This window comes from Nomia melanderi, chromosome 1, assembly GCF_051020985.1.
Source record: "Nomia melanderi isolate GNS246 chromosome 1, iyNomMela1, whole genome shotgun sequence".
Taxonomy (NCBI): domain Eukaryota; kingdom Metazoa; phylum Arthropoda; class Insecta; order Hymenoptera; family Halictidae; genus Nomia; species Nomia melanderi.
Window position 1 is genome coordinate 21,791,608 of NC_134999.1, and position 15,766 is coordinate 21,807,373.

A 15,766-nucleotide genomic window follows, 5' to 3' on the forward strand; every position below is an offset into this window, starting at 1 on the left:
CATGACGAAATATACAACTTCAATAGTCGCGACGACGGCGTCGATGATTGCAAGGTTATTGGAAAGCGACGTTGAAAAGAAAATAAGCAAACGGATGGCTCGAGGAGCAATAAGAGAATCTAATTTTATATCAATGGAGAAGAAGAAGAAGCCTGGTGTTACATGTATTATTGTCGCGTCATAGCACTTAATTAATTGGTTACTGTAATTAACAAATTTATTTACAACTTTGTATACATAAGAGAATAGTTCATGTACCACCGGTGGTACATTTTTATCTGTCCCACGGGGCGGATGTACCACCGGTGGTACATCCATCCTATAAGACAGAAAGGCATGTACCACGAACATCCCATGGAACGGGATGTTCCACCGGTGGTACATGATGCATCGCCGCATGATAGCATTTAAAAAACTGATTTCTGTAATTAACAAATTTATTTACATCTTCATATACACAAGAGAACTGTTCTCTGAGATCTCAAGCGTAACACCAAGAAGAAAATAATTACATAATTTCGAATTAGCCCCGCCAGATGGGAGAAAGTACGAAAAACGTGTTAAGGCCAAAGGGTTTCTTGCGTTTTTACCTGGCACGGTCGAGGATTGCAAACGGGACGAATTAGTTAGTAACATTAGCAACTAAGACGACCCAAGAAGGGAACTTCGTCTCCCTTCCACAACCCTCTACACTTAAAAACCCGACCGGAACGTCTTCACCCCCGCTGAGACGACTCTGCCGAGGCATCGTTGAAGACGATTCTGGCAAGTTCAGTCGGGAGGAAATAGAAATCTCCGGTATGGTCTAGTGGCTAGGATACCTGGCTCTCACCCAGGAGGCTCGGGTTCGATTCCCGGTACCGGAAAATTAATTTTTGGAGGAGTCGCGGTCGGGGTCTCTGCTTGCAGATTTCCTCCACGTTAAAAAAAAAGGAGGAAGTAGGAATTTAGATCACCCATAGTACATTACAACGTAACAAGTCACAACAAGAACCAAGTCTACTTTAGCACCTACTCGTTTTCTAAGTTTTGTTCCCGATCGTTCGGTGGTCCTTCGAGAAGTATAAGTTTATAAGTCGGCAAACCACGTGCGAACACCTACAAAGCTCGATCACCATTGCGGTAGCAGTTGGAAAAATAGGGGAGAGATGTTGGAACGTGTAGCTACAAAGATTTTGAATATTGCTTGTCATTAAATGCTTGTAATTAATGATATAAGTGTAAGGGCAGATGCGGGTATTTTACAAAAACAGTCGAATTCTTGGAAGAAACAAGTGTTATGTGGAAACTAGAAACGATACGCGGTTCAAATTCGTCAGAAAAGTAGAGGAGAGTTGCCCGAATATTTAGCTATAAAGATTTTGAATGTTGCGTGTCATTAAATTCTTGTAAATTATCATCAAAGTTTAAGGATAGATGCGGGTACTTTGTAAAGACAGTCGAATTCTTGGAAGAAACAAGGGTTGCGTGGAAACTAAAATCGATAGGCAGTTCAAATTTGTCGTAAAAAATACGGGAGAGATGCCTGAATATGTAGCTATTAAGATTTTGAATGTTGCTTGTCATTAAATGCTTGTAAATGATGATCGAGGTTTAAAAAAAGGTAAATGCGCGTGCTTGGAAAAGCGATCGAATTTATGGAAGAAACAAGTGTTACGTGAAAACTAGAAACGATAGACGTTTCAAATTTGTTGGAAAAATAGGGGAGAGATGCCCGAATGTGTAGCCATAAAAATTTTGAATATTGCGTGTCATTACTTTGTTATTAATAATTTATTGAAAATAAGGGGAAATTCCTGTCTTTCATGTTAGTGAAAAGTTTCCGAGTGCAAAGGGTTAATATTATTCTTCTATCATCAATCACATTTTGTAGCAAAGATTCACATGAAACACGCCTTGAAATCTGTCCTGTTCCTTAACACTAGAACAACCGAGCATTTAACACGATTAATACGTGATCCCCATGAAAATTCTAACAATAGATTATTTTCAGTTTCTTCAGACATTCATCGCAGTATTCAAATGGAACTATTTATTTTCAAGATCATTTCAAGTATTCGATGCTTTTAAGACATCAGTAATTGCAAAACAGAAATCGAAACCAGTCATTTTACTGGTACGGTAGTTCTAGTGTTAATAAATTATTAATTACAAATTGTATCGATCATAGTTGAGAAATAAACCATATGGCAAGGGATTAACGTTACAGAGAATTTCTACTCGAAATCAATTATCGTCCAAACCACAATTATTCTCTTGCAATTTGAGAACTTCCTTTGCACTCGAAAATTTTTCACTAGAAATATACAATATTTTCCCATGAGATACAGACGATCTTTGAAACTAATTAACGAGAAAACATATAAATTAAGAAGGAAGGTTATTTTATTTGAATATTCTATATATCGATGCATCATACAAAGCTCAATATTATATATAAGAGTTTATAATTTTGCAGCTAAAGAGAAATAATGAGAAATGGAAAGAATTAAAGAGAAATAAAGAGAAATAGAAATAAGTAAAGAGAACTAGTAAAAACTAAAGAGACATAGAAATAAATAAACAGAAATAAGGAGACATAGAAATAACTAAAGAGAAATAGAGACAAATAGAGAAGAAAAACAGGAAACTAGAGAGAAATGTAGAGAAGTAGGGAGAAGAGGGGAGAAATAAAAAGAAAGAAAAAGAAATAGAGACAAATAGAGGGAAATAGGGGCAAATAGTAAAGATAATGGAGACAAATACAGAAAAGTGGGAATAAGTGGAAAGAAATAGAGGCAAATAAAGAAGAAATATACGGAAATAGAGAGAAATGTAGAGGAATGGAGAAAGATAGACAAAAATGGATAGAAATAAGGAGTAGAGAAAAATAGAAAGAAATAGAGATAAATAAAGAGAAATAGGAACAAGTAGAGAGAAATGGAAGCAAATGAAGAAGAAATACAGAAAAATAGAGGAATGTGCAGAAGAAAAGAGAAATAGAAAGGAACAGAGACAAATGTAAAGAAATAGGGACAAATAGAAAGGAATAGAGACAAATGTAGAGAAATAGGGACAAATACAAAGGAATAGAGACAAATGTAGAGAAATAAGGACAAATAGAAAGAAATAGAGACAAGTAGAGGGAAATAGGGACAAGTGGAGAGAAATAGAGACAAATAAAGGAGAAATACAGAGAAATAGAGAGAAATATAGATAAATATAGAGAAATATAGAGAAATATAGAAAAATATAGAGAAATATAGAGAAATATAGATAAATATAGAGAAATATAGAGAAATATTAACAAATAGAAACAAATATCAACAAACGCCAGCAAATACCAGCAAAACTCAACAAACATCAACAAACACCACCAAAAACAAAACCAAACACCAACAAGCCCCAATCCCCCAATTCCCAATCCCCCCACATTCAAAAACCAACACAAAGCCGCGCAGCGCACGAAACCCCAACAGAGAGCAGCCGGGAGAGGGAGGGAAAGAGAAAGAGAAGGTAGGAATCGAGGCTGTCGGTGAACGCGCGACGAGTGGCACGCTCAGTCGTCCGGACCCGCTCGGTCGGTCTAAACGCTCGGTCTCTGTGTCTGTGCCACTACCAACTCGATCTTCCATTCCGTTCGTTCATTTTATTCATTTTATTCGTTTCGTTTCGTTTCGTTCGTTTCGTGGTTCGTGTAAAATCTACCTGTAATTGTGCACTCGCCGTGGAACTGCGACTGGATACGGAATTAACGAGACCGAGGATGACTCAGTGAGCACCGCCGTTAAATGCGTCGACTTCTCCCGGAGGACAGGTATCAGGTGAGTTAGACCGAGTCGCTTATCTGGCCAACGTGCTCGCCGACGGACCGAGATAACGATTCCGTATCTCCGTTGCCGGTTCAGATTTTAGCGAGATTCCGTGGGTTTCGTGAATTTTCTGGCTGTTTTTATTGGGGGATCAGGGGGGGGGGGGAGGTTAGTGGATAGTTTTGAAGTGTTGGGAATAATTTGTGACTTCGAAGATTATTGACTTTGAAGATCACTGACTTTGAGGATTATTGACTTGGAAGACTATTGTTTTGGAAGATAATTGATTTCGAATATCAACTTTTGAAAATAATTCGCGACTTTGAAGATTGTTGATCTTGAAGATTATTGACTTCGAAGATCACTGACTTTGAAGATTATTGACTCGACAGATAATTAATTGCAAATATCAATTTCCTGTAAATAACTAGATACTAGGATTTTATGTCAAAGAATTAATAATTATTGTTTTGTGTCTTTGATATATTTACAAAGTGATATATAAAATAAGTGATAAGTGACATATAAAACATTAACCATTATTTAAAAACTATTTATATATGAGAGTTATTGGAAAATAATTGTTATTTAGGTTATTGATTTCGAATAGAAAATTTCTGGAAATAAGTAGATCGTAGGGTTTTATATCAGAATTAATAATTCTTGATTTGTGTCTTTCACCAGTTGTGTTGGCCAATGTGTTTTTCTTGGGAAATCGTGACGAAGTTACTGGAGAATTTCGAGTTATTGGAAAATAATTGTGACTTTGAAGATTATTGACTTTAAAGATTATTGACTTGGAAGATTACTGATTTCGAATACAAATTTTCCGTAAATAACTAGATACTAGGACTTTATATCAAAGAATTAATAATTGTTGCTTTGTATCTTTGATATACGAAGGATAAGTGATACATAAAATTTTCAATATTAATACTAGATTTACGAACTTTTATTCTACACTTTATTCTATTGTTCTTAGGAAATTACGTGTTCATCTATAGAAGTCGCGAAGACTATAGCTTCAAAACTAGAGTGTTGCAAATTGCTCGAGTCAAAGTCTACTTAAACTATTGATAAATAATGTTTAGTAAATTCAGTATCCGTCAAACTGACGAGTTCCGTAAGCCTAGTGTTAACCTAACTGTACTGAGATTTAATACTAGAATTACCAATCATTTTCACTGGTTTGAATTTGTTTTGTCTCGGAATTATTGATAACCTGAAAGCAGTGGATATTCGTGATGATTTTCGGAATAAATAATTTCACTTGAATACTGTAATGAATGTCTGAAGAAAACGAGAATAATCTATTGTTAGAATTTTTATAGGAATTATTTGTTAATTGTATTAAATGCTTGGTAGTTCGGATAGTAAAATTGTGCGTTTTCTTTTATTTAGTTAAGACTAGGAGTATTTAATATGATTTATATGGAATTCTTATGAAAATTGGAAGAATTGATTATTCTCAATTCTGTCGGACGTTTATTGTAGTGTTGAATATTGTTGTTAATATTGACATTGATATTGTTGTTAATGTTGATATTGCTATTGAACATTATTATTAATATTGATATTGCTATTGAATATTATTATTAATATTGAAATTGCTATTGAATATTATTATTAACATTGATATTGCTATTGAATATTTCAATTAATTTCAATTTTACTCTTTAATTTTAACTTTAATTTTAATATATGATGTTAATTAATTTCAATTAATTTCTCGTTTAATTAATAATCAAACTCCCAGTTGCCTCTGCTTCAATCGCGACGTGTGCCAAATATTTTGACAGCCGTCTCGATCGATATCCTCCATCGTCTTATCTCCGAAGCAGGGAACACTGCACATAGACCGAAACGCACGCAACTTTTCTTTGAACCACTCGCGGTGGCAAATTCAGACGCTCGACCAGATCTGGAACAATCTCGTCTTCGCCTATTCTTACACATTCAGTTGTAAAAGTTTGACAGTTAAATTTCTTACTATTGCGCAAAAAAATGTGTAGTATAATAAAATTAAAATTATTATTATTATTATTATATTAATTTGTTATATACTACAGTCAAACTTGCCGACAGTTTTTCTGCTGTCCTTTTCTATGCGATTTTTAAAAAATAATAATCATAATAACTATTATTATTATGCTATAAATATTTTATTAATATTAATACAATTACATATAAACAAACTTAAATAAACTTGGAACTATTATTATATTATACAGTAATTAAAATATTTATAGTACGATAATAATAATAGAATATGGTGTAATGTAATAATTACATTACCATAATAACTATTATTATTATACTATATATTTTTTATTAATATAAATATAATTGAATGTAAATAAACTTAAATAAATTTACATCTATTATTATATTATATAATACTTAAAATATTTATAGTATAACAATAATAATAATAGTAAAATATGGTATAATGTAATAATCATATAACCATATTAGCTATTATTATTATACTATACATGCTTTATCAATATTAATATTAATACAATTAAATATAAATAAACTAAAATAAACTTACATATATTGGAACTGATTGTCGATTTAAAATATATTACATAACAATATAACATCTGAGTTTCTGCACGCATAATGATATAAGTTAGTTACAATGGAAATCGCCGTCGCAGTTTTCTGGAGATTAGCCGGTATGCAAACGGTACTCGCGTATTATATGGACCTCCTTTGTTTCCCAACCGAAGGTCGCGCTGCTCGGTCATTTAGGTTAGGTCTGGGTTACTATTCATTTAATATTATAACACATTATTAACCGTTCGACTACATTTCACGTATCCAGAACGTGATGCATTTGTTTTGGCATAGTCGCACGCGACGTTCTGACACGTCGTTGGAACTCAGACGAGATTTAACTAGTTCATTCTGATTTATTTCAAAGTAACGCGTGTCCGTTGCAACGGAACAAATAATTTCAGTATTTCAGTGAACCATTTTGGGATATGCAACCCCATAATGGCGGAAATAGGGAATATATTTTATCAAAGCGATAGCGACATTTTTTACACGTCCACCACGGGCTGTACCACCGGTGGTACATTCTTATCTGTTCCATGGGACGGATGTACCACCGGTGATACATGCTTATCTGTTCCATGGGACGGAATGTACCACCGGCGGTACATCTGTCCCATGCGACAGATGAGTGTACCACCGGTGGCACATTCTTATTTGTCGCATAGGACGCATGTACCACCGGTGGTACATGCTTGTTTGTCCTTTGGGACGTATGTACCACCGATGGTACATGAACTATTGTCGCGTCACAGCATTCAAATAACTGGTTACTGTAATTAACAAATTTATTTACATCTTTATATACGTAAGAGAACTATTCTCTGAGGTCTCAAGTGTAACACCAAGGAGAAAATAATTACATAATTTCGAATTAGCCGCGGCGGATGGAAGAAAGTACGAAAAACAACACCGCCCCACGGCAGGCACGCTAAGTTCAAGCCCCATCGCGGACGTGTTAATGAAAATAGTGATCTCGAAAGATCCGATGAAGAATTTTTTAACGATCCTTCAAGCGATAAAGGGGAACTTCGAAATGAAAATGATGAAGAATACATCGAATTGGAAAGTGACGACGATAGTGAAATTATTCCAAGACGTGAAAGACGTACAAGATACTTATCGAGTGATAGTGAATCTTCTCGTAAAGAATTAGATGGAAGTTATTAACAATTTGCTGTTTACTATAACCAGAGTCTATTTGTTTTAAGAGTATTTTATAATAGTAACTGCTTAAAGTTATTTCGATATTATGTAGGAGTATATATAATGAATAATACAAAATAAATTAATTCTTGTGTAAAATCTACTGCTTTTCCTTGCCACAAAATTAAACTTGCTCCAAGTGCAAACAAATTTTCAGATAAATGTATACTCGAAGGGTTAACATTTTGTTATTATTATTATCATCAGTATTACTATACGTGATAATTCATTAATATTTGATTTCCTAAAACAAAACTAAGTCGTATATTACTTAAATATTTATTAAACACATTATTAACATTTTGCTATTATTATTATCATCAATATTACTATACGTGACAATTCATTAATATTTGATTTCCTAACAACAAAACTAAGTCGTATATTACTTAAATATTTATTAAACTTCACAATTTCACTGTACTAAGAGAAGTAGAATCGAAGATTCAATGAAAGATTCACCTTTCGAGGGTAAGCGTCGACTCGTGACCAGTCAGCAAAGTGTTAACCAGTTAACTGTGTTTCACGAGTACACACGTCATCTTAAAGCTTGAAATGATACTAATTGTGTCTTTCGACGATGAGTTCCTTATCTTTACAGGTAAATGTATAATTCTGCTTTGTTTTCCTCTGGTTTTTCATAAAAATATGAGGTGCAGTCATCGTTTGATTTTATTCTGTGCAAAACGAGAGATTTTTTAGGTTAAATTTCACAGTTAACACGTTGACCTAAACGACGTCTATAGACGTCCATTGCGTGTGCTTGTAGATGCAAACGACGTCTATAGCAGTCCTATATTTTTAATATTATAAAACAATTTAAAAAATGTATATCACTGTTGAATTTATTACCCCCTAAATCCTTTAGCCTTCTTTTAATAATAAATATTTGAATCTTTGAATATTTGAATATTTATATACTTGAATACTTGGATACCTGAATACTTGGATACCTGAATACTTGGATACTTGAATACTTACATACAATAAACTGTATATCACTGTTGAATTTATTACCCTCCAAATCCTTTACCTTTCTTTTAATGATTGTTGAAAAAAATCAGCTTTATGTCCAGAATGCTTTGAGCCTTATCATTTGCTTTATGCTACAAATGTTTCTTAAAATTAAATTTTACATCTCTAAATGAATTTTTGAATGTTTCATATGGTATTAGAAATTTTTGTTCTTGTACCTTTCAATTTTGTGTTACATTGAAAAAGAATGTAATTGAGAATCATGTGCAAAATAAAGTTACGTTTATAAAAATATACCTCTTTTATTTTTTCCTATATTATTTTCGAAAAATTTCGTTAGACACCGAAACGTCTATAACATTTTTTAGGGAAATTTATTAAAAAATACAATAATTTTAATCTGTAAGTGTGAAATCTTGATCGAACTCCCCATGAACAAACTAATTGACAAAAAAAGGAAGTGTGTTTTTGGAAACACTCACCCATTTTAAAATGAGCGTCAACGTGTTAACAGGTTGGCACGTTGAATGTCATTGAGGTCACCGGTGACCGCTAAATCGAATTTATAGTAGTTTACTCAATGAAAAGATGATTATTTGAAAACGTTTCTATATTATAAATAATGCTACTTAATTTATTGGCATATGTGTTAAACACTGTGCAAATTTCTATTTGCAATGGAAACTCTTGAAAATGTGTTGAATAGTAAATAAATGAATTAAATGTAACTGATATTATAAATGTAAATATAATATAATATATAATATACATTATGTCATTTTTAATATATTATCATTATTATTATTATTATTTTAATACATATAATAATATATTACATATATTATGTCTTATTTTTTAAATATAATAGGAACAATAATGACAATAATAATATCGTCAATAGTTAATTAATAACATCATCATTATTACGTAACACATATTACATTCTATTAATACATATTACAATAAAAATCCTCTCGACTCAACGACAAACTCAACACAAAATGTTCGATCGATAATATCACTGGCCCGTCCGCGGACGTCCGGTGCGATTCGGCTCGCGCAGCGAGCGCGCCGCGTCCCGTGACGCACGTGTTAAAATTTCGTAGGAATTTCATTCTCGCGGCCTGCGCACCGCACCGCGCCGCGCCGCTTGCCGTGTCTTACGTGTCTTTAGCCGGGTCTCACAAAAGGGAAACCATGGGAACCGCCGCGTAATCGCATTATTCATAATTAACGAGAACGGTTTACGACGCTTCGAAGACGCCACTTTAACGATGTGAACGACGATTTACCACGGAGTCGAATTCGGTGCTAGGCACTCGGGGTTCCTTTATTTTTCTCCATTCTTCTTCTTCTTGTTTCTTTCCCTTTGGTGCTTCCTCGTGAGTGTACTGTTAGTTGGAGATCGTTGTGGAATTATTTGCATGGTGAGGAATTGTTAAACAGGTAAATAATTACAAAATCGTTCTCGACATAACCTCTTTTTATTTTTTTATTTTGAAATTTGTGTAGATTTTTGGAATTTTGTAAATTGTTAAGTAAATTGTTAGGTAAATTGTTATATAAATTGTTATGTTAATTGGTTTTGTAATGCATCTACTGAATTGTGAGTTAATCGAATTTTCAATAAATGTAGTTTTGTAACGCATATACTGAAATGTAAGTTAATCGAATTGTCAATAAATGTAGTTTTGTCATTTTTATGAAAAGAGGAAGATTGAGTTGAATGTAGTTGTGTTGGTTTTTGGAAAATGGATAACAATTTTTCTCAGTTCTTCTTTTTGTTCTTTCTCTTTGCCGCTTTCTCGTGAGTGTACTGTTAGTTGGAGATCGTTGTGGAATTATTTGCATGGTGAATAATTGTTAAACAGGTAAATAATTACATTTTGAGTTCGAAATCGTTCTCGACATAACCTTGTCTTTAATTTTTCTTTTGAAATTTGTGAAGATATTTGGAATTTTGTAAATTGTTAGGAATTTTCAATAAATATAGTTTCAATAAATATAATTTTAATCAAAACTTTACACTTTTTTATACCATTTTGTTACACTGAACTGTAAATAATGTATATCCATTAAAAGGAATCTGAAAAAGTTCTTCGTTGTATGGTTACTTCATTTATCTTCACCGCACTATCGACTGAGCGAATAATTTTGTGATCCACTGTATCTACTCGTGCAAACCGAAATTACTTTCTAACCAACTGAACGTAACGATTCACTGGGAATCAACGGGGAACCTGTAAGCGGAAAATTAGATTCACAGTTAGTCCGTAATAAATATCCGATTTGCAATTCAGATTACCCGTTTAACCGGGTATTAATATTGTTATTGGTCCCGATCGTGCCTTTTTCTTGCATATCCGTTGCCGCGCAGACGCAGATCGACGCAACCGGCTTGGAGGTTATGTTCTTGCTTGTCTCGCGAGCGACACGTGATTTTCCGCGGAAAATTATTTTCTTCTCCCGGAACGAGTTTTTGTGGAAGAAATGGATCGGGATGACTCGGGCGATTTCTTTTTCTGGAAACGAGTACTGATCTCATCGTTATGACTAAGCAGACTGCTTGAGAAATGTCGAGATCATCGAGGAATATCGGGTCGTGTTTGCGAGGATGAAAGTGTTCTTTGTGTGGTGTGATTTAGTTGGGCGAACATTTTTTTGTGCTTTTGGGAAGATTGAGGGTTATTTGTGGTTTTGAAATGTAAATTAATCGTTACTATGTATTAATTAATTATTTCAATATTAATAATTAAATATCATTATGAATTAATTAAATATTACTATGAATTAATTAATTAAATATTACTATTTGAATATTACTATGAATTAAATATTACTATGATAGAATGAATTAATTAAATATTACGAATTAAATATTACAGTTAACTTTTGAAATAAATGTTAATAAGTTACTAACGATAAAGTAGTTGTATCGATTATTGTTAAGAAATAAATTGTAGGGTAAGGGGTCAAGGAATTTTTTTTTAATATTTCTGTGGAAATGACAATTTCATGTTAATACAAAGAAATTATTGTTAAGTATAATAAAAATTGTACTTTAAGGGGTTAGATAATAATGTTAGAGGAATTAGGGAATTCTGAAATATTTTTTAAAACATTTCAGAAATTTGTGAAAATGATGATTTCATATTAGTAAAAAGAAATTATTATTAAGTATAATAGAATATATATAATAGAAATTGTAAAATTTAATTAAAAATTCATATCTCCTAAATTACCTTGCATTGCTTGAAAATTGCATTTTCCATTTCAAATGACTATTATATTTAAAAAAAATTTGTTTAAAAATTCATATTTTATAAATTGCCTTGCATTGCTTGAAAATTGCATTTTCCATTTCCAACGACTATTATTTATAAAAAAATGTTTCAAAAATTCACATCTAAATTACCAACAATCAGCTCACCAATTTCGATAATTAATTTTATAACAATATCCTCTTATTTCAGTCAAATGTTCACCAATTAAAGCCACACAATTTCTCAAATAATTAATTACTTATTAAATAATATTACTCAAATTATAATTACAATAATTATCTCTCAAACTATAATTACCTTTACAAATCGGTAGAAAAGGAAGCTCCAGTTCTATCGTCATCAACCCTTCAATAATAAATAAATCAATAATAAATAAATTTACGAAGCAACGGTACGAGCAAACTGTTTACGAGTAATTCATCAGCGCTAAATTAAAGTTTACAAAGCAATATCGACAGGGCTATCAAGATCGAGGCGAACAGGCTAGATGTAATAATTACGAGGAATTTAATCAGCCGGTTGGGAGAGGATTGATGGCCACGGCGCAGGAGTGATCCGTCTTAGTCAACGAGCCACGAAGCTCCGTAAATTGATTCGTCCACGTGAAATTAGTCGGAGGACCGTGCAGCTACTGTTAATGTTGAATGTACCACGACCGGTTTCGAAATTTGATTAAATATTATAATATAATATTATATATTTTATATTCATATAATTATATATTATAATAATTTGATTAAAAATTCTGCATTTTATTTTGTCCATTTTACTTTATACTAATTTCTATATTAATTAACCTTTTAATTTTTGTTCAGTAAAAAAATTTATTGTCTAATTTGTTTGTATTTCGTCCATTTCACTTTATATCAATTACTGTTTTAATCACTTTAAACTAACAGTCTAGGTGTTTAGAAAATCTTCTAGACACCAAATAATTAATAATTATTTCTATTTATCTTTGATACAAGGGTGTAAGTGGTACGTAAAACGCTCATGTTTTTAACAGATATAAATATTAGTCAATTATTGTGAATACAAATAAAATATTATTCTTGTGTTATCAATGATTATAATTTAAAATTTGATACATAGTTTTATATAGTTTTACACAGTTCTATATAGTTCTATGTAGTCTTATATAGTTTTATATAGTTCTATAATAGCTCTATATAGTTTTATATAGTTCTATAATAGCTCTATATAGTTTTATATAGTTTTATAAAGTTTTGTACAGTTTTATACAGTTAATATTAAAATTAAAAATTTGTCTCTTTTCAATAAATTATCAATGACAAAGTAGTTCTATGAATCATGGTTGAAAATCAATTATAGGACAAGGGGTTATCCTTTTTACGAAAACAATAACAGCGAACTCCTCAGGGGTGGCCAACCTTCTGCAGCATACCATACGCCGATTTTCTCCACAGACGAGTTCCCACCTACGAAACCATCGAATCGAGTCCTCCCTATTCTCTAGAATCGCTTAACCCCTTGCCCTACAACAACGAGAGAGACTCGTGGTGAAGATTCTCAACATGATTCAACAAATATATATATTACTTAGTTCATTCGAATTCAAAGCAAATGTTATTCCTCTGTAATCAGTTATGATACTTAAAAGTGTAGACGTGTAGGTTAATACTGATGTAAACTTCATGGATGTGCGTGCATATGTATGGGTGTAGCGTGCGCGTATGCGTTGTTTTGAATAAACGCGAAAAGAAGAAAAGATATTGAGAAAAAAAACGAAGTTTGTATTGACAATGAAAAATATATAAAAATTGTCATCGATTAAATAAACGTTTATAAAAGGAAATATAAGCATAACGTATGCTTAGGATTTTTCTCTCTTTCCAATAAATCATTAATGACGAAGTAGCCGTATCGATCAGACTTAAGAAAGAAGTCATAGGCCAAGTCATAGGTCACGAGTCAACTCGTACCTCCACTTGCATCGGCCATTTCAATTTTCAAAACACAGGACAATATAAGACATCGCAAAAATGAAATATTCAAAGTCATATAACAGGTGCGTCCCAAGTTCCATTTCAATTCATCATGTGTAAGATAAATTTAATTTATCTTTATCATTTCATTTCAAGTTTCACTTTCGTATTTAACGCTTTCACGGAACGCAATTTGACGCACATTGAATTTTATAAACATTATTTAGTAAATGCTTCGACGGGTTTGAATATGTATTTTAATTATCCATTTTTAAATCTATAATTTTCAAAATCTAAATAGACGAATATCAACTTTTCTAGGAACAATAGAATAAACTGCATAATGAACACCTGCAAACTTAGTGTTAATTACGGAACAACCGGTGACGTTAACACTAAAACTATCAGAGGGGTCAAATGACCTATGCCTGATATCTTCTTTTTGCAATTATTAGAAAGGTGACAAATGTTTCTCTGAGAAATTATTAAAGAAACTCATTTAGCACTACGCAAATTGAATTGTAAATCAATTAAAGTCTGAACAGATGCACTCTTGGAGTTTCTATAGCGAAATTTTCAAAAGTCAATTGAACTGCTCGGTAGTTTTAGCGTTACATAGCTTCTGCAAAATTGCCGGTCAACAATGTGTTAAGAAACTAATAACATTAATTCTCTTCCTGAAGCCCACTAGTTTACAGTACTTGCAATTTACTTTGTTGCTTCGATGGGGAAACGTAATATAATAACAATTATACATATCGTGACTGTTTCATCTTTCCTTTTCCAGCACGAAGAACGTCCATCGGATAAAGCTCGATTTATTTTAGACTCGTTTGAGAAAAATCACGGTCCTCCATTGTTCTTCGTTTCAATTTATATATTTTTCGACGAAACTCAAGCGAGCTTTAATATTTTTCTTCGAAAGAGCATAACTGGTGACATTAACAAGTTCGTATTTTCTCCCATCTGGCCGGGCTAATTCGAAATTATGTATGTAATTACTTTCTCCTTGGTGTTACAATCGAGACCTCGGAGAATAGTTCTCTTATGTATATAAAGATGTGAATAGATTTGTTAATTACAGTAATCAGGTATTTCAATGCTATGACGCGACAATAGTCCATGTACCACCGGTGGTACATGAACTGTTCTCTTATGTATGTAAAGATGTAAATAAATTTGTTAATTACAGTAACCAGTTAATTAAATGCTATGACGTGACAATAGTTCATGTACCACCGGTGGTACATGCCTGTCTGTCCCATAGAACGCATGTACCACCGGTGGTATATGCCTGTCTGTCCCATAGAACGCATGTACCACCGGTGGTACATGAACTATTCTGTCAAGTATACAAAGATATAAATAAATTTGTTAATTACAATAATCAGTTATTTCAATGCTGTGGTACATCACGTCGCGAACGTGTCAAATAGCTTCAGCGTAAAATTGTCAACGTGTTAATTTATTCAAATTTATTCGATACCTACTTATTTAACACGTTGAACGCCGTACTTTGTTATAGAGCAAAATACACAGAGTGGAAAGAACATATTATTAAATCATTTAATTGCGTTATTATTATTACATGTTCATCCAGCTGAATATAAAATTGAAATATCTTCAAATACTCGTCATTAAATCGAGTGAACTGTAGTAATTCAATTTGGTTGGTCACCGGTGACCCCCATGGCATTCAACGTGTTAACCAGTTCCGGCATTAACAGTTCTAATATAGATTACCGGTACGCCCCCCCCCCCCCCCCCCCCCAGCTGTTCGACCATGACAGCGCTTGCGCCAGGGGACACTGTAATTCCGAACTCACCATAGTGTTACATTCCTAAGATGATTTAGACGTGCCCTGCGGTTCCCCGTGGTTCTTCACCGAGTCGACGTCTCGATAGACGTCGATAGATTTGCTCGTTAACCTCGTGCCCTATAATTTCGTGTTGACTCGTGATGAAAGTTTGAAAGCGATTTCAAGAAATCACTTGTTTTTAC

General features: G+C 32.9%; 1 protein-coding gene, 1 long non-coding RNA gene and 1 other non-coding gene across 4 annotated transcripts in view; 2 read left to right on the plus strand and 1 right to left on the minus strand.

The window, feature by feature from the left end:
- The first annotated feature begins 794 nt into the window (after positions 1–794).
- On the plus strand, positions 795–866 carry TRNAE-CUC (transfer RNA glutamic acid (anticodon CUC)). Its single transcript has one exon. It is a non-coding gene; the product is annotated as a tRNA-Glu (tRNA).
- LOC116426840 (uncharacterized) overlaps positions 829–15,766 on the plus strand; it is a 143,852-nt gene continuing 128,914 nt past the window's right edge. Inside the window, exon 1 of one of the 2 annotated variants that reach the window (XM_076369117.1) lies at positions 829–3,803. The gene's annotated coding sequence lies outside the window, so the exon portion shown is untranslated. The remainder of the gene's footprint in view (positions 3,804–15,766) is intronic. The other variant, XM_076369116.1, reaches the window with a different exon arrangement.
- Positions 10,444–12,229, minus strand: LOC143174718 (uncharacterized). The gene is made up of 3 exons (XR_012998959.1): positions 12,116–12,229; positions 10,883–11,056; positions 10,444–10,774 (listed from the first exon to the last, which is right to left on the minus strand). It is a non-coding gene; the product is annotated as an uncharacterized LOC143174718 (long non-coding RNA).